At 51.4% G+C, this 19,958-nt stretch overlaps 1 protein-coding gene across 1 annotated transcript in view; it reads left to right on the top strand.

Annotated features, from left to right (window-relative positions):
* LOC119956717 (microtubule-associated protein 1A-like) overlaps positions 1-19,958 on the top strand; it is a 168,088-nt gene that overhangs the window by 16,035 nt on the left and 132,095 nt on the right. The window contains 1 exon segment of the mRNA XM_038784053.1: positions 4,980-5,081. The gene's annotated coding sequence lies outside the window, so the exon portion shown is untranslated.

Below are 19,958 nucleotides of genomic sequence, written 5' to 3'. Positions count from 1 at the left end.
GGATCTTCTCTGCTTCCTTGCAACTCCCACACCCACCTTGAGACATGTACATCTCTAAACAGTGAGAGCTGACAAGGCTATTCGCCCACATAAGGTCTCACAATCAAGCAGCCTCATCGGTTTTAGTAGAACGGTGTCGTAGTGATAATGGTTACTGAGCTAACAAACAGACTGACTAACCTAGTGCTCTCTTGACATGCATTAAAATAATCTTTTATAGGGCAGCACGGTGGCGCAGTGAGTTAGCCCTGCAGTCTCACGGCGCCGAGGTCCCAGGTTCGATCTCGGGTCGCTATCCGCTTGGAGTTTGCACATTCTCCCCGTGTTTTCGTGGGTTTTGCCTCCACAACTCAAAGATGTTGGGGCAGCAGGGTAGCATGGTGGTTAGCATAAATGCTTCACAGCTCCAGGGTCCCAGGTTCGATTCCCGGCTGGGTCACTGTCTGTGTGGAGTCTGCACGTCCTCCCCCTGTGTGCGTGCGTTTCCTCCGGGTGCTCCGGTTTCCTCCCACAGTCCAAAGATGTGTGGGTTAGGTGGATTGGCCATGCTAAATTGCCCGTAGTGTCCTAATAAAAGTAAGGTTAAGGGGGGGTTGTTGGGTTACGGGTATAGGGTGGATACGTGGGTTTGAGTAGGGTGATCATGGCTCGGCACAACATTGAGGGCCGAAGGGCCTGTTCTGTGCTGTACTGTTCTATGTTCTATGTGCAGGTTAGGTGGTTTGGCCACGCTAAATTGCCCCTTAATTGGAAAAAATTAATTGGGTACTCTATTTTTTAAAAAATCTTTTATGATCTTTATTATTGTCACAAGTAGGCTTACATTAACACTGCAATGAGGTTACTGTGAAAATTTCCTAGTCATAGAATCATAGAATTTACAGTGCAAAAGGAGGCCATTCAGCCCATCAAGTCTGCACCGGCTCTTGGAAAGAGCACCCTACCCAAGGTCAACACCTCCACCCTATCCCCATAACCCAGTAACCCCGCCCAACACTAAGGGCAATTTTGGACACTAAGGGCAATTTATCATGGCCAATCCACCTAACCTGCACATCTTTGGACTGTGGGAGGAAACCGGAGCACCCGGAGGAAACCCACGCAGACACGGGGAGGATGTGCAGACTCCGCACAGACAGTGACCCAAGCCGGGAATCGAAACTGAGACCCCGGAGCTGTGAAGCAATTGTGCTATCCACAATACTACCGTGCTGCCCCCACCGGCGTCTGTTCGGGTACACAGAGGGAGAATTCAGAATGTCCGATTCATCTAACAAGCACCCACTTAAAGTCCCACCGTGGAAGCTGGGAGAACTTCAATTCAGGGAATAGTTAAATTGGGAATAAAATGCTCGTCTCACGAATGGTAATTATGGAAGTTTTGGATTTCCATTAAAGCCGATCTGGTTCAGTGATGTCCCCCTGGGGGAGGACGTCTGCCACCCTTACCTAGTCTGTCCGACATGAGAAAACCAGGCCATTCAAGGGTAATTAGGGAGGGGCAATAAATGCTACCCAAGAAGGAATCATTAAAGAGTGTAATGAAGAGTGGGAACCCCGGCCTGGATCTGGTTCCCCTAACACCCCCCCCCCCCCCCCCCCCCCCCCCCCCCACACACACACACACACACACACAGCCTCACTTCAATTTAGAGGCGTCAAACCCAACTTTAGCCCCATGAAGATACACTGACTTAGCCCTGTGGTCCGTGTGGAAGTGAGGTTGATTCACAACACCTGGGGGCTGGATTCTCCCGCCCCCATCCCGCCACGAGCAAGACGCGGACAATGGAGGAGTTCATTGACCTCGGGCGGGATTCTCCGGCCGTGTCCGCTCCTGGATTCCTAATTCACCACATATGGCTGGTGCCCAAGGGATTAAACAACACTGATTTAATAATGAATTATTCTGCAACCCTGGAGCTCTTCCGACAGAGGCAGATTTTCTTCTGTGTTCTGCGATTTCCTAAGGTGCAAATATTCTTTGCACTGATAGCACTCGTTTACTAATTTGTGGTCAATATCATCTTTGTAATACGCTATTATAAGTTTAATACTGTCCTCATCAATTTCAGAATTGTTCACCAATTCTGAGAGGAACTTGAACCTTTTCGCAATCTGCTCACATGGGTCAATCCTCTTGCGTAACTGGATTATCGAGCAGTCATAGAGTTGATATCGAACTTCTATCCCAAATTTGTCAGCTCCTCTCAAAGAGGCAATGCCACTTGTTCCATCTGAAAATTTCCTTGTAACAATGCGTTTGGAAGCATCCGAATAACTTGAGGTGATATCTTCACACAAACCTTTTGCTTCTGATTCACACTTTATTGAAAAAGATTCTTGTCTAGATCGCTATCACGAGTGCGACCACGTTGAAAATTCACGTTAGCATTGTGAATGCCTTTTCAACGGCTCCCCTTTTTTGTCACGTCATCTGCTGTTTGTATTTCTGTCATAACTGTTATTAGTGTTTTAACTATAATGGGGCTGGTTTAGCACAGAGCTAAAGAGCTGGCTTTTAAAGCAGGCCAGCAGCACAGTTCAATTCCTGTACCAGCCTCCCCGAACAGGCACCGGAATGTGGCGACTAGGGGCTTTTTCACAGTAACCTCATTTGAAGTCCACTTGTGACAATAAGTGATTTTCATTTCAAATTATTTATAATTATTTTATATTAAATATATTTAGAATGAAACATCCTTAATTTGAAAGTTTTTTTGTTTACGACTAGCCTACATGATACTTTAACAATCTTTTAATTTTTATTTTAACTATTATTTTGTATTGAATATTATTAATATTATTATTTTTTAAAAACCCCATCTTATACAGTAGACCCCAAATTTAAAAAAAAAAATTTAGAGTACCCAATTATTTTTTCCAATTAAGGGGCAATTTTTTTTTTAGAACAGTACAGCACAGAACAGGCCCTTCGGCCCTCAATGTTGTGCCGAACAATGATCACCCTACTTAAACCCACGTAACCCGTATACCCATAACCCAACAATCCCCCCATTAACCTTACACTACAGGCAATTTAGCATGGCCAATCCACCTAACCCGCACATCTTTGGACTGTGGGAGGAAACCGGAGCACCCGGAGGAAACCCACGCACACACGGGGAGGACGTGCAGACTCCACACAGACAGTGACCCAGCCGGGAATTGAACCTGGGACCCTGGAGCTGTGAAGCATTGATGCTAACCACCATGCTACCGTGAGGCCCCCTTTAGAGTGGCCAATCCACCTACCCTGCACATCTTTGGGTTGTGGGGATGAAACCCACGCAGACACGGGGAGAATGTGCAAACTCCACACGGACAGTGACCCAGAGCCGGGATTCGAACCCGGGTCCTCAGTGCCATAGGCAGCAATGCTAACCACTGTGCCACCGTGCTGCCCTGACCCCAAATTTTTAAGCAATGTGGACTAAAGTCGCTTCTGGGGCCCCTCCGGGATTAGGGACCCTGCAGCTTAAGCTTCATTAGTCTCATAGTAGATCCGCCCCTGCCCAGCAGATATGTAGCACACAGCAAGATGCCTGAAAATCAAGGAGATATATGACTGGCTCAATCCATAATTTGGTGGTGAGGGTTGATTGAGAAATATGGCTCCAGTCACAGTGCGGGGGGATATTGAGAGACAGGAGGGACATGCTCCAAAAGCAACTCCAAAAATGCAGCACTCCTCCAGCACTGCCTCAAAGTGTCCAGCGAGGTTAGGGGTGTCCCTCTGAGCTCGAGGCTGAGGTGACCATAAGATGTAGAAGCTTAAGTAAGCCACTCGGCTCATCGAGTCTGCTCTGCCAGTCAATGAGATCATCACTGATCTGCTGTTATAATCCTCAACTCCACTTTCCCGACTTGTCCCCACAACCCTCGATTTCCTCACTGATTAAAAATCTGCCTCTCTCAGCCTTGAATATACGTGAGGACCCAGCCTCCGTGGTGAAGAAATCCTCAGATTCACTACCTTCTGAGAGAAGAAATTCTTCCTCATTTCTGCCTTAAATGGCTGACTGTTGCTGCTCAGCGAGTCAAACTGACACCTTGGGCGGGATTCTGCTCCCTAATGCCGATTTTGTAATCGGCGATCAGGCGGAGAATTCCTGTTTCCAAACCGAGTGGGGGGCGGAGCCTGTTTTCCGATGCTCCGCCCCCTCCAAAACGACATCGTCGGGGAGTACGCCGCACGTCGTTGGGACGGCCTCAGGACGTCACCTGAAGGCCCTCCCCCCGATGCTCCGCCCCCCGATGGGCCGACTTCCCGACGGCGTGGCTCACATGTGCTCTCAGTTTTCGTCAACCCGGTGTGGCGGGCGGCAGTCAGGGGGAGGAGCTGTACCGCTGACGGGGGGGGAGGGGGGGTGCTTCGGTGAGGGCTGGGAGAACTGGTGGGGGGGGTCGTCCAGGGGGGTTGGCGAGGGGGTCGTCCAGGGGGGTTGGCGAGGGGGTCATCCAGGGGGGTTGGCGAGGGGGTCGTCCAGGGGGGTTGGCGAGGGGGTCGTCCAGGGGGGTTGGCGAGGGGGTCGTCCAGGGGGGTTGGCGAGGGGGTCATCCAGGGGGGTTGGCGAGAGGGTCATCCAGGGGGGTTGGCGAGGGGGTCGTCCAGGGGGGTATTATCTGGCAGGACGGGTCCGTGCACGGCCGGCACCATGTTGTACGGCACGACCGCTACAATTCTCCGGCCCGACTATTCTCCGGCCGTTTATTTCGTAAAGGCCGTGTGTTTTTTGTGGCAGGGCTGCAAGCCCCTCACCGGTCAGGCAGTCGGTGCTGGGGCCGCGCGATTCATTTCATCGCAGAACTGTACACGTCCTCCAGGCATAGCCTCAAAATCGGCGAATCCAGCCCATTGTGTTCCAACTCTCGTCTCCAAGCTAAGAGTGACTAACTGACTGTTGTTTTCTTTCTATCCACCCCCCCTCTCTCCGCCCCCCCCCCCCCTCCCCCTCTGCCCACCTCCGCCAACACAGGCATTCGTTCCTGGGATGTGGACCTCACGTCGTTTAACCTCGATCACCAGCTGCGGCTTTTCGTGACCAGGCATTCAGCCCAATTCTCCGCCGAATTCAGAGGTGAGTGCGACACCGCGGCGGCAGAATGTCGGGAGGTAGAGCCGGAATCTGGTGACGGTACCAACGCGCTCGCGGGCAAACGGGAAGGAAGACCCTTAAACACATATCAACGTGGCTGGCTCGCGTGCCAGGCCTGGGAATACGTGGGCCAATGTAAACATAATAACTCGTGTTGCCATAAACTCTAGATTGCTGTTCCCTCATAAACTACCTTGTAGTCAGATACTTGCAGAACTGAAGAATACAATCGCGCTCTCGAGAGAATCTGGAATTAAGTTTTTTTTTTTAAATCCAAGGTGCTAATTTGAGTTTATTTTGAATAAATGTCGAATTCATGTGTCTCATGATTTAGGCTTTGCGGTTGTAGTCATAGCAACACTATGATTTTAAAGATGTGTTATCCTCTCCCGAAACGCTCTGTTTAACGTGTTGCTGTTACTTCCCCTTTGTGCCCGGCCCTGACTCAACATTAACCCATTGAAATAAAAATGTAATATTCACCCTGGACGTGAGGGTGTGGTTGGTGACGCCAGCGCTTTTTGCCCATCCCTGATTTTGCCCCTTCACCCCCCCCCCCTCCATGAGCCACTGCCGTCCATGCAGCGCAGGTACACCCACGGTGTGGTTAGGGAGGTAGATCCAGGATTTTCACCGAGCGACAGTGACGGAAGGTCGTGGAAAGGAATTCTTCGTTCTTCGGGAATACCGATTCCCTGAAGATGGTGATTTTCAACCCAACATTTGGGACCAAGGAAATACATTTTCATAGACCACGTTGTTTAATAAGTAGAATAAGCCATTTTTTCCCCCTAAAAACTGTTTTATCCAAGTATTTGTCATTCTGAAGCATTGCATAAAATGATCAGGAAGGAAAGAGGATTGAATCTGGAGCAGATTCTCGGGGAAATCAATCCTCCTGTAGTTAAAGCATCAGCTACTCAGTGTTTCAGTGTGAAAGATGTACGTTCCCGGGCATAGGTGGCACAGAGGGTGCAGTTAAGAAGGTTTCTAGTTAAGTATCCAATAGGGCTGGTTTAGCTCAGTCAGCTGGACGGCTGGTTCGTGATGCAGAGCGAGGCCAGCAGCAAGGGTTCAATTCCCATAATTGCTGGGTTATTCATGAAGGCCCCGCCTTCTCAACTTTGCCCCCTTGCCTGAAGGTGTGGTGACCCTCTAGTTAAATCACCACCAGTCAGCTCTCCCCATCAATAATAATAAATACTGCAATGAGGTTACTGTGAAAATCCCCTAGTCTCCACATTCCGGCGCCTGTTCGGGTACACTGAGGGAGAATTCAGAATGCCCAAATTACCATCTTGTGGGAGGAAACCGGAGTACCCGGAGGGTAGACACAGGGAGAACATGCAGACTCCGCACAGACAGAGACCCAAGCCGGGAATTGAACCCGGGACCCTGGTGCTGTGAAGCCACTGTGCTAACCACTGTGCTACCTCAAAGGCAGCCTATGGTCAGGAAATTAGAGGCGCATGCGATAAAGGAACATCGGTAATCATTTTTGAAAATATTTTTATTGAAACTTACAACATTTTAACTTTGTTACAATACACAACCCCCTCCCAACACACACACACACCTCTTGACGGCAACCAGGTCTCCAAAATGTAAACGAACAAGCCCCATCTCTGGTGGAACCCCTCATCCGCTAGTAATCCAGGCACCCAGAGTAATGCCCCGGGACGCAGGTTCAAATCCCACCTTGGCAGAATCTGGAATTAGGAGTCTAATGATGACCATGAAACCATTATCAATTGTGGTAAAAACCCATCCAATTCGGCCCTTTAGGGATGGAAATCTGCAGACGGTGCCTGGTCTGGCCTACATGTGATGCCAAAACCACAACAATGTGGTTGACTCTTGAAATATTGCCACTCAGTGGCAATTAGGGATGGGCAACAAATGCTGGCCTTGCCCATGCCCAACATCCTGTGAAATAATAAAGAAAAAAAATTGCAGGACCTCCATTGGGTCCCCCCGCCAAGCCGAGGGACTGGGGGGGGGGGGCGGGGAGAAGCTGACCTACACCCCAACAGGACCCGCCTGCGAGCACCCCCCCCCCTCAACAGTTCCTCAGGGTAGTGTCCGAGACCCAACCGTTTTCAGCTGCTTCCTCAATGACCTCCCTTCCATTGTAAGGTCAGAAGTGGGGATGTTTGCGGATGACTGCACAGAGTTCAGCACCATTCGCGCATCCTCACGTACTGAAGCAGTCCATGTCTAAATGCAGCAAGACCGGGACAATATTCACCGTGCCACCCTCTGTGCTGTATTAACACGTGTAAGGCAATGGGGTGATGTGGAGGGAATGGGAGATGTTGGTTAAAACACTTGCTAAGAGGGGTCGGCACGGTGATGCAGTGGTTAGCACTGCTGCCTCACGGCGCCGAGGACCCGGGTTCGATCCCGTCTCTGGGTCACTGTTTATGTAGAATTTTCACATTCTCCCCGTGACTGTGTGGGTCTCACCCCCACAACCCAAAGATGTGCAGAGTAGGTGGATTGGCCGTGCTAAATTGCCCCTTAATTGGAAAAAATGAATTGGGTACTCTAAAAAAATTTTTTAAGTACATTGCGTTACTGTTCCAATTTGAGATGACATAAAGTGCAAGGCAATTTATTTCATTACAGTAGGTGGCACTCTGTGAATGTAGTGAGGAGCCTCGATTGCAGGTTGAGTTTGCAGTATTAATTTCACGTCAAACATACAGCGCAGGGGGGTTTATACGCCAGTTCCAGCCCCTCAATGTTTATAACAGCAGGAGGAGCACAGACAGCAATCAGGTCGCTACAGATCTGCCGCAAACCTGCCTCCCAGTTGTTGAATTTGTCCGTGGTTATTAATGTTGTCTTCGACAGGGGGAGCTGCTGGTCACTTAATTAACAGATGCGTCCTTCACTATTTGCACTGACTCAGTGATTTCAGCACCAGCGTAGTCACTCTTATTCCCATCTCTGCTTGCACAAATATCTCAGAGTGTAGGGAGGCTGGAGCCACCTTGTTTCGATATGCCGATGGCCTGTAAGCGACCAGAATTCCCTGTCCAATCTCCCGGTAACGTCACAAAGTACCCCTGGTAAATTCCTGTATTTCCTCCTGAAGAAAGCCTTTCTCCCCCCCCCAACCCATAATGAGAAATATTGGAATGTGCAGCAAGCATGGGTAAGCGTTTAATCTCAATACCAGATTGGATCCACTTTCACCAATTGGTTCAACATGACGTTAGCGACCGCCTATCAACTTCCCTCCGAGAGCATCTGACTATTTCCATTTTAACTTTCTACCTTTTCATAACCTTTAACACACATCCAATCCCCCTCGGTGTCTGTCGCAACCTGATTGGATCCCCAATCTGGCCAGGCCCCAATTTAGCCTCTGACCCTGACCAGGCCTCGGATCCGAAATGCAGCCTCGCTACCTGACCTGGCTTTCTGACCCTGATCTGACCCCTCTATCTCCCCCGAAAAGGGAGCTGATGACCTGATTGCCTCCTGGTGGAAGCTGGGTCACAGGTCCAACAAATGGCTGAAGCAGTGTTTCACCCTGAGAGTGGTCACCAAACTGGGAGTGGGTGGTCAGTCCGACTTGAATCCCATCAGGGATTGGGGCGGAATATATCTGGGAATAACACTCAAGATGCTTGACACAATCCATGGCACCCCTTTCATCACCTTAAACATCCACTCCCTCCCACCACTGACGCACAGTGGCAGCCGTGTGTCCCATCCGCAAGATGCGCTCACCAAGGTTCCTAAGGCAACACCTTCCAAACCCGGGACCTCTGCCACCTAGAAGGACAAGGGCAGCAGACACAAGGGAACGTCACCACCTGTACGTTCCCCTCCCAACCACTGACCCACCTGACTTGGAAATATACTGGCCGTTCCTTCACTGTCGCTGGGTCAAAACCCACGAGCTTCCTCCCTAACAGCACTGTGGGTGTACCACAGTGGGCTGCAAAGGTTCAAGAAGGCAGCTCACCACCACCTTCTCAAGGGGCAATTAGGGATGGGCATTAAATGCTGGCCCAGCCAACGATGCCTACATCCTGTGAAAGGTTTTTTAAGAATTCTTCCTGAGCCTGAAATGAAGATCACAATTAAAAGTTTGGCTTTTTAAGCTTTTGTTAAATTGAGAATCCTGGACGAATACCCGCCAAGGTGAGAAACAGTGGGGATGGTGAATCAGGGAGATGTGGTTCGATGACAGCAAGTTTGGTTTGTAAGAGTCATCCGACTGACAGATGTGGACGAAAGGAGAAATGCATCATCTGGATGGATTAGTTTCAGCAATGAGCAATGAATTTACCAGTGAAGCAAAGGGCTTTCTGTTCTATTGGACCTACATATACTTGGAGGGAAAGGGATGATTATAAACTTTTCACTTACAGACCCCCATTTCAAAATCCACTATTGCCGCCAGACACGGCAGACAATTTGCGCGGAGCAATTGGGTAATTAGAGAGGCTTTTATTTCTATAGCACCTTTCCCAATCTCCATAAGACCATAAGATATAGGAGCAGAATTAGGCCATTCGGCCCATCGATCACGGTTGATACGTTCCTCATCCCCATTCTCCTGCCTTCTCCCCATAATCCCTGATCCCCTTATTAATCAAGAAATTCCCTTATTAATCAAGAACACCAGATTTGTGCTCGAGGTGCTGTTACCCACAGGGCTACAGACCGAGAGCTGGAAGGTGGAATTAGACAGAATAATCCACCTATCCTGTTCACCTTTGAACTTTGGGAGGAAACCGGAGCACCCGGAGTCACCCAAGGCCGGAATTGAACCCGGGTCCGTGGCACTGTGAGGCAGCAGTGCTATAATAATAATAATATAATAATCGCTTATTGTCACAAGTAGGCTTCAATGGCGTTGCTGTGAAAAGCCCCTAGTCGCCACATTCCGGCACCTGTTCGGGGAGGCCGGTGCGGGAATTGAACCCGCGCTGCTGGCCTTGTTCTGCATTACAAGCCAGCTGTTTAGCCCACTGTGCTAAACCAGCCCCAGTGCTAACCACTGTGCCGCCCTGCGAATTCCCAATTGCGGCCATGGGATCTTTTATGTCTGCCTCAAACATTTTCCAAGAAGCACACCTCCGACAGCGCAGCGCTGGCATATCAGGATTTAAAGCTCAACTCCCTGGAGTGGGACTTGAACCCTTAACCTGCTAACTCAGAGGCATGAGCACAACCCACTGGGCCATGGCTAACACTGTGAGGGGGCAAGGGGGCAGAATTGACTCTCTCCACTGCATAAGAGAGGATTCCAGAGTGGACTCTGTACGCCCCTCCACAAATAGTGCTGAGAAATCTCTCTTTTATTAGCACAATGGGGTGTTTCTGGCTGAAAATATGATGAATCAGTGGCAGAAAATATTGTAAGGAAGAAAATATCCCTCTTGACATCTATGTCTGGAGGGTTTTGGCTAAAGACAACCTAGCTCATGGACTGGGGTCACTGCTTGGCATTTCCCGGGATAATTGCTGTGAAACTGTCTGATGGCAGCCGCTCTGCAGACTATTTTTCAGGATTCTGTCCCAATAATTAACAGAGATACTCAGACGCGACTGTGGAAGGTGATAATTAGACGCCTTGTTTCGCATGTCTGAGCCAACCATGGATACTAATTGGATGCCCGTTTAAACAAAACGGCAATTTCAGGTGAATGGAGTCCGTGCCCAGGCCTGCCACACTGCCACACACTCAAACCTTGAAGACATGAGGTTAGCTGAAACTAAGCAACTCAAAGATTTAAGAGCAAAGACATTTCTTTAAAATGGTATAAAAATTTGATTATATCGTACTTCTATGTACAGTTCAGGCTGGTCTCCATATCACACTTTGAGCACTGTGTACAGTTCTGGGGGTGGATTCTCCGACCCACCCCACCCCCCGCTGGGTGGGAGAATCGCCCCGGGCCGGCGTCAATCCCGCCTCCGCCGTGTCCCGAATTCTCCGCCCCCCGAGATTTGGCGGGGGCGGGAATCGCGCCACGCCTGTATGCGGGCCCCCCCGTGACGATTCTCCGGCCCACGATGGGCCGAAGTCCCGCCGCTGACAAGCCTCTCCCGCCGGCGTGGATTAAACCATCTACCTGACCGGCAGGATTGGCGGCGCGGGCGGGCGCCGGGGTCCTGGGGGGGAGGGGGGGCGATCTGGCCCCGGGGGGGTGCGCCCACGGTGGCCTGGCCTGCGATCGGGGCCCACCGATCGGCGGGCGGGCCTGGCCCGTGGGGGCACTCTTTTTCTTCCGCCTCCGCCATGGTTTTCATCATGCAGAAGGCAGGAGAGACCCCCTCCCCTGCACATGCGCCGGTGTGATGTCAGCGGCTGCTGACGCTCCGGCGCTTGCGCGGACCTTACACCAGTCGGCGAAGTCCTTTCGGCCCCGGCTGGCGTGGCACCAAAGGCTGTTCACTCCAGCCGGCAGAGTGGGAACCACTCCGGCGTGGGCCTAGCCCCTCAATATGAGGGCTTGGCCCCTAAAGGTGCGGAGAATTCCGCACCTTTGGGGCGGCCCAACGCCGGAATGGTTCACGCCACTCCAACACGCCGGGACTCCCCGCCCCCACCAGGTAGGGGAGAATCCCGGCCCTGGTCTCCATATCACACTTGGAGAACTGTGTACAGTTCCGCTCCACATATCACACCTGGAGCACAGGATACCTTTCTGGTCTCTATACCGTACATGGAGCACTTTGTACAGCCAGATTCTAGACTGTTCAACAGTGGAGGGCATCACCTGATGTCCTTCTTACCGTGAAGTAACTGGATGATGGTCAGCAACCTTGTTTCTAGCCCAGGAAGCCCTGATCAGACAGAAAGCTTTACTGGCGACTGTTAAACAACAACCTGCATTCAGACAACAACAACTCGCAGTTTGGAAGAACCTTTAGTGTAAGTAACAACTCGCATTTCCCCATATTACCCAGAAGGAGGCCATTCGTCCCATCATGACTCAGTGTCATTCATCTACCTTTCCCCCCGTACTACTTCACATTGTGTCTATTCAAATAATCAAACTGTCAGTGCAGACCCACTGATAATGCAGTACACCCTCAGTACTGACCCTCTGACAGTGCGGCGCTCCCTCAGTACTGACCCTCTGACAGTGCGGCACTCCCTCAGTACTGACCCTCTGACAGTTCAGCACTCCCTCAGTACTGGCCCTCTGACAGTGCGGCACTCCCTCAGTACTGACCCTCTGACAGTTCAGCACTCCCTCAGTACTGACCCTCTGACAGTGCAGCACTCCCTCAGTACTGACCCTCTGACAGTTCAGCACTCCCTCAGTACTGACCCTCTGACAGTGTGGCACTCCCTCAGTACTGACCCTCTGACAGTGCGGCACTCCCTCAGTACTGACCCTCTGACAGTGCGGCACTCCCTCAGCACTGACCCTCTGACAGTGCCGCACTCCCTCAGTACTGACCCTCTGACAGTGCAGCTCTCCCTCAGTACTGACCCTCTGACAGTGCCGCACTCCCTCAGTACTGACCCTCTGACAGTGCAGTACTCCCTCAGTACTGACCCTCTGACAGTGCAGTACTCCCTCAGTACTGACCCTCTGACAGTGCAGCACTCCCTCAGTACTGACCCTCTGACAGTGCAGCACTCCATCAGTACTGACCCTCTGACAGTGCAGCACTCCCTCAGTACTGACCCTCTGACAGTGCGGCACTCCCTCAGTGCGACCCTCTGACAGTGCAGCACTCCCTCAGTACTGACCCTCTGACAGTGCAGCGCTCCCTCAGTACTGACACCTCTGACAGTGTGGCACCCCCTCAGTACTGACCCTCTGACAGTGCAGCACTCCCTCAGTACTGACCCTCTGACAGTGCAGCACTCCCTGAGTACTGACCCTCTGACAGTGCAGCACTCCCTGAGTACTGACCCTCTGACAGTGCAGCACTCCCTCAGTACTGACCCTCTGACAGTGCGGCACTCCCTCAGTACTGACCCTCTGACAGTGCAGCACTCCCTCAGTACTGACCCTCTGACAGTGCAGCACTCCCTCAGTACTGACCCTCTGACAGTGCAGCACTCCCTCAGTACTCCGCTGGAGTGTCAGTTTTGATTATAGTGCTGACTTGCCAGAGTGACATTTGAACTGAGAACCCAGAGGGCTAGTAACTGAGCTACACCTGACACACCAGGCTTTTAAAAGTACCGTACAGCCTAACCATTGCTTGTAGTTCATTTACTTGAAACCCAGCCTGGTCTTTTTGGACATTGGCTATGTCCCACTTTGCGATGCCAACCCTGGTTGGATGTAATCCAGGGGGTTTCATCACTGGTTCCCCCCACTCCAACGCCCCACCCAGTCGAACATCCATCTCTAAAATGTTTCTAGTTTTCTAACAAAAGTGAAATTTTAATGTCTCCCCCTCCCCCCACAGTGTCCTGCAGAGTAATCTCTAATTCCTGGGTTAGCAACCCCAACTCCAATACCACCGAGTCATGGAGAGGGGCGGAGGGACTGTCCCTTTAAGGAGGGTGAAACTGTGTTGTGTTGGCACAGTGCGGCGGCACTTAAACTATTCTCGATATTCTGACAGTGTCTGGGGGAAGCTGCTCGCAGACAGCGGGCAGCTGGACCATGAGATCATCGATGTTGCTGGGTTACAGAGGCGGGAATGTTTGAGTGGAGGGTGCGAGGTGGTCGGATCTCTTGGCCCCCCCCCCCGGCCAGTGACGTGTCCAGGAAAGGAAGGGAAAGACCTTTGAGGCCTTTGAGGACCAAGTGGAGGAAAGTGCCCCCCCCAGAACCTGGCTCGCGCCTTTGAAAAGTGTTTGTGGGTGGGGTAGAGGTGGCAAGGGGGCGGGGGTGGGGTAGAGGTGAGGGGGGGGGGGTGCAGAGTGGGGATGGAGGGTGTCATAATATACATCCATGTATATCAGGAGTTCTCAACCTTTTTTAACCCATGGACCCCTTTTCCTCTTAATTGTTTTTGTGGACCCCCATAGCCATTCCACAGAAAAAAAAGCTTCTTATATGCGTGGTAAACTAATCCTAAAGTCCATCTACCTTACCGTGAGGGTTGGAAACGGATTAGCGGTATTTTCGTACATTGCCAAACTTTTTCTAATATGAAAAGTAATGAAAAAAACTTTTTACTGACTAAATTGAATTAAATTACTCTAAAAATAACCAATTCATATCAAATATACACAGTTTCTAGTGATTACTGTGTTAAATCATTCATTAAACTTGTCAAGGAGAAACGTGGCATAAGCGTCAGGTCAACCGTGGGTATTTACTCAAGGTAAATTAGATAGATTATAATCTCTCTCTTTGACCTTTGTCAGTGCGAGAGAGAGAGAGAGAGAGAAAGGTAAATATTCATCATGAAAACAAACATTTTTTTCTACTACTTGATTGTCAGTAATAACAATTGTTCTGAAGTATAATTGCTCTATGGACCACTAAAATATCACCGTGGACCCCCAATTCGGTATTTTTTTGTGTGGACCCCCAGTAATGTTACATGGACCCCCAGGGTCCATGTGAACCCCGGTTGAGAACCACTGATGTATATGATGGTGCACAGACAGGCAGTGATTGACACACAGGATGACCAATGAACACACAGAACACAGCAGCCAATCACCAGACAGGACACGGCCACTATAAAGTCAGAGGGCACTAGTTTTCCCGCTCTCTCGGGATGCAGCCTCTGAGACAGTCAGAGCTCGTGAGCAGCAACTAGTGCAAACACCATGTGGCAGTCAGTAAGTCTGGTCAGGTTAGCCTCAGGTCTCCAGTCACGCAGCATAGAGTCAACCCACAGTTAAAGCATGTATCATAGTTAAGTGTTCAATAAAATCGAATTGCATTTCTTCAAGTGTTGGAAGCCTGTCTCTCTCACTGCTACAGTCCTCGTAGACCCAGCTTACCCAACACATCAGAGGGGAGGAGCAGGACCGTGGCTTTGCAATGGGTTCCTGGGTCCCAGCAGACTGGGAGATCCACAGGCTGATTCCCAGCCACGCACTCCGACGCGGTGCGCCCCATCCACCATGAAGTCAGTCGCAGGAAAAGCAGGAGGCCATTCTGTCCCTTAATCCTGATACATCAATCAATTCTTTTTAGCTCCATCTACCTACCTTGGATCTCAATACTCAGGCGGAACAGCAATTTGACAATGTCAGTTTCCAAATGTCCTTTGACCCCCACCTCCAACAGCTTTTGGGACATGAATCCGTTAAAATTGACAGTGCGGCACTCCCTCAGCAATGACCCTCTGACAGTGCGGCGCTCCCTCAGTACTGACTCTCTGACAGTGCGGCACTCCCTCAGTACTGACCCTCTGACAGTGCGGCACTCCCTCAGTACTGACCCTCTGACAGTGCAGCTCTCCCTCAGTACTGACCCTCTGACAGTGCGGCACTCCCTCAGTACTGACCCTCTGACAGTGCGGCACTCCCTCAGTACTGACCCTCTGACAGTGCGGCACTCCCTCAGTACTGACCCTCTGACAGTGCGGCACTCCCTCAGTACTGACCCTCTGACAGTGCGGCACTCCCTCAGTGCTGACCCTCTGACAGTGCAGCACTCCCTCAGTACTGACCCTCTGACGGTGCGGCACTCCCTCAGTACTGACCCTCTGACAGTGCAGCACTCCCTCAGTACTGACCCTCTGACAGTTCAGCACTCCCTCAGTACTGACCCTCTGACAGTGCAGCACTCCCTCAGTACTGACCCTCTGACAGTGCAGCACTCCCTCAGTACTGACCCTCTGACAGTGCAGCACTCCCTCAGTACTGACCCTCTGACAGTGCAGCACTCGCTCAGTACTGACCCTCTGACAGTGCAGCACTCCCTCAGTACTGACCCTCTGACAGTGCAGCACTCCCTCAGTACTGACCCTCTGACAGTGCAGCACTCCCTCAGTACTGACTCTCTGACAGTGAGGCACTCCCTCAGTACTGACCCTCTGACAGTGCGGCACTCCCTCAGTACTGACCCTCTGACAGTGCGGCATTCCCTCAATACTGACTCTGTGACAGTGCAGCACTCCCTCAGTACTGACCCTCTGATAGTGCAGCACTCCCTCAGTACTGACCCTCTGACAGTGCAGCACTCCCTCAGTACTGACCCTCTGACAGTGCGGCACTCCCTCTGTACTGACCCTCTGACAGTGCAGCACTCCCTCAGTACTGACCCTCTGACAGTGCAGCACTCCCTCAGTACTGACCCTCTGACAGTGCAGCACCCCCTCTGTACTGACCCTCTGACAGTGCGGCTCCCTCAGTACTGACCCTCTGACAGTGCAGCACTCCCTCAGTACTGACCCTCTGACAGTGCAGCACTCGCTCAGTACTGACCCTCTGACAGTGCAGCACTCCCTCAGTACTGACCCTCTGACAGTGCAGCACTCCCTCAGTACTGACTCTCTGACAGTGAGGCACTCCCTCAGTACTGACCCTCTGACAGTGCGGCACTCCCTCAGTACTGACCCTCTGACAGTGCAGCACTCCCTCAGTACTGACCCTCTGACAGTGCAGCACTCCCTCAGTACTGACCCTCTGACAGTGCGGCACTCCCTCAGTACTGACCCTCTGACAGTACGGCACTCCCTCAGTACTGACCCTCTGACAGTGCGGCACTCCCTCAGTACTGACCCTCTGACAGTGCAGCACTCCCTCAGCCCTGCGCTCAAGTATGAGCCTCGATTATTGCACTGAATTTCCAGAGTGGTATTTGAACTCAGAACCAATCGTGCTACTTGCCGAGCTACACCTGACACACAAAGGGTTGCCCAGCGAGGCGCCACTTGCCTGGACGAGCCTGTCATTCCTGTCCTCCTACCTAGATGGCGTAGTTGCTGAAGGTCCAGCGACCTGTCTGATGAATGGATGATGATGAAATGTGTCCATCTGCAGCAGATGGGTTTGATTGATCGGCAACCTTGGGACTCGGCGACCAAGACTAATTTGTGTGTAGCCACCTGTCCCGTCCCTCTCTCCCTCTCCCCTTGGACAGATGCTGCACCGTAAGGCTGTGGAGAGACAAGGTCACCTCGGCTGGCGGCTAATTTTCCAAATCGGAACTATTGTCTCACCTCTTCTTCTGCCGCCTCCTTGGTTTGATCGATCACCCTGTCAGCCATCGGCAGGGAATCCTCACCTCCCGTCTCTGAGCTGCAAGGTCGTGGGTTCAAGTCACACCCCGGAGACCTGAGCGGATAATGTAAACTGGCACTGCCAACTGCGTTGCTGAGGGAGTGCTGCGCCGTCTTTCAGACGAGAAATTGAATCGGGGCCTTGTCTGTCGTCACAGGCGGAAGTTAAAGATCCCGAGGAGCGGGACGGCACGGTGACGCAGTGGTTAGCACTGCTGCCTCACGGTGCCGAGGTCCCAGATCCGATCCCGGCTCTGGGTCACTGTCCGTGTGGCGTTTGCACATTCTCCCCGTGTCTGCGTGGGTTTCGCCCCCACAACCCAAAGATGTGCAGGTTGGGCGGATTGGCCACGCTAAATTGCCCCTTAATTGGAAAAAATGAATTGGGTACTCCAAATTTATTTTTAAAAAATATCCTGAGCAGCCACGTTGAAGAATAATCGGGGAGACACCCTCCCCAGGTTTCGTGGCCAATGTCAATTCCCCCAACCCGCATGACTAAAAATCAGATTTATCTCCTCGTTATCACTTCCCTAATATTGGGGCCTAATGTTTCGCAAATTGACAACTTCAGGATGTCCCAGAAGAGGGAGGACCCAATTGGGGGGGGGGGGGGAGGGAGGTGGTTAGGGGGGTTGGGGAAGGTGTTGGGGGGGGGCGGGCGGACCCCTCATTTATAGAATGTTTCGGCTGGTTTGAAAGGACTGACCCCTGGCCAGTGGGTTACGGTAACTCAATTTGCACCTCCCAGTGGGAGACTGCTGCCCACTTATTAGGGGCTCCTAATCCGAGCACTAAGGTAATTCCACTCATTCTGCCAGCTCGATGTCACCCGATAGCTGCCACAGTCCAGCCCAGACGGCAAGCTGCCACTGGAATAATGCTGAGTAAATGAGGCCTCCCGTGAGCTCACAGTTGCTATGGGAACCTTGCTAATGACTCCATTCTCTGAGGTGGTTGAAGACGAGTGCTGAATCCCTCCTGCAAAGCTTACCCATAATAATGGAGTTGCCATGGCAACCCAGAATAGCCGAAGTGAGAGAGGACACTGGACTGGGAGTGTAAGAGCCTCTCTTTGTGAAGGAGGGATAGAATGACGTATTTGTGATGCGGATTACTGAGGTGATCCTGTCTGACGGTAGTTGGGGTAACGGCAGCGATGAGAAACAAGAATGAGGAGTTGGGAACTGCAGCTTGAGTTACCGGTTTCTTCTCTGAATTCTCTGGCCGTTCACTTTTCCCGCTGGCAACGCACCGCGGGTTTCCGGGCGGAGTGGGGTGGCTTTAGTGGGAAATCCCGGGCACGATCGAACCCTCGCGTGATTTGTGACGCGCAGAACGCCTTGTTCAATCCAACGAGATCGCGGCAGACGCCGCGGTCTGCCTTCCTTACTTTAATAATAATCTTTATTAGTCTCACAAGTAGGCTCACATTAACACCGCAATGAAATTACTGTGAAAATCCCCTAGTCGCCACATTCCGGCGCCTGTTCGGGTACACTGAGGGAGAATTCGGAATGTCCAATTCACCTAACAAGCACGTCTTTCTGGACTTGTGGGAGGAAACCGGAGCGCCCGGAGGAAACCCACGCAGACACGGGGAGAACGTGCAGCCTCCGCACAGACAGTGACCCAGCGGGGAATCGAACCCGGGTCCCTGGAGCTGTGAAGCAACAGTGTTACCCTGGCGGCCTCCTGGTCTGACCTACATATGACTCCAGATCCATGGCAATGTGGAAATGCCCTCAGAGATGGGCAATAAATGCTGGCCCAGCCGGCGAACCCTACATCCCAGGAGGGAATCATTTTAAAAGGTTATTTAAAATCGATGTTCCCTGATTTTTGGTTCCTTGGCAGAAGTCAGTTCTCCCCCATCAGGCACAAAGCCCGAAGACGTCATTAGCAACCATGGACTTCCATTGGATTGGTCCTTGATGATGCTGGGGAAAGTATGGTGGTGGTTTACCATTGCCTCCTGCAATGTAACTGACCAGGAAACTCCCGCTCTTATCGCCTGCCATGGATTAGAAGGATCGACGGGCTGGTAATCAACCTGATTGAATACATTGTGAACACACCTCCCAAGGCCATCAGATCCTGGGACTTGAACCCAGAACGTTTAGTCATGAGGTACGAACAATACCCACCACACCACAAGACCTCAGCCAAAATAAATAGGTCCCTATTTACTCTATCCAAGCTCCTCCTAATTTTTAATATTAAGTCACCCTCCCCTGGTGTAACCCCCAGCCTATTCAATCTGACCTCATTACTGGAATCCTCCAGTCCAGGCAACAATCCTGTCAGTCTACACTGCACTGCACTCTACACTGAACAATGTGCCTCACCTGGAGAATTGGGCACAGTTTCCGTCTCCTTATCCGCGGAAGGATATACTTGCCACGGAGGGAGTACAATCGGGGTTCACCAGGCCGATTGCTGGGATGACAGGAATATCCCGTGAGGAGGGATTGAGAAGACTGAATTCTCTAGAGTTTTGAACAATGAGAGGCGATCTCATTGAAAGTTACAAAATTCTCGCAGGACTTGACAAGGTAGATGTGGGTCGGATGTTTCCCCTGGCTGCTGAGTCTAGAACGAGGGGCACAGGGCGGGGAAGACTGAAGTGAGGGGGGAATTTCTACCTCAGGAGATGGTGAATCATTGGCATTCTCCTCCCAGAGACTCAGTTGTTGAGTTTCTTCAAGACAGAGATGAATGATAACACCG

This window comes from Scyliorhinus canicula, chromosome 24 (genome assembly GCF_902713615.1).
Source record: "Scyliorhinus canicula chromosome 24, sScyCan1.1, whole genome shotgun sequence".
Classification (NCBI taxonomy): domain Eukaryota; kingdom Metazoa; phylum Chordata; class Chondrichthyes; order Carcharhiniformes; family Scyliorhinidae; genus Scyliorhinus; species Scyliorhinus canicula.
This window is presented reverse-complemented; position numbering and strand designations above follow the sequence as displayed.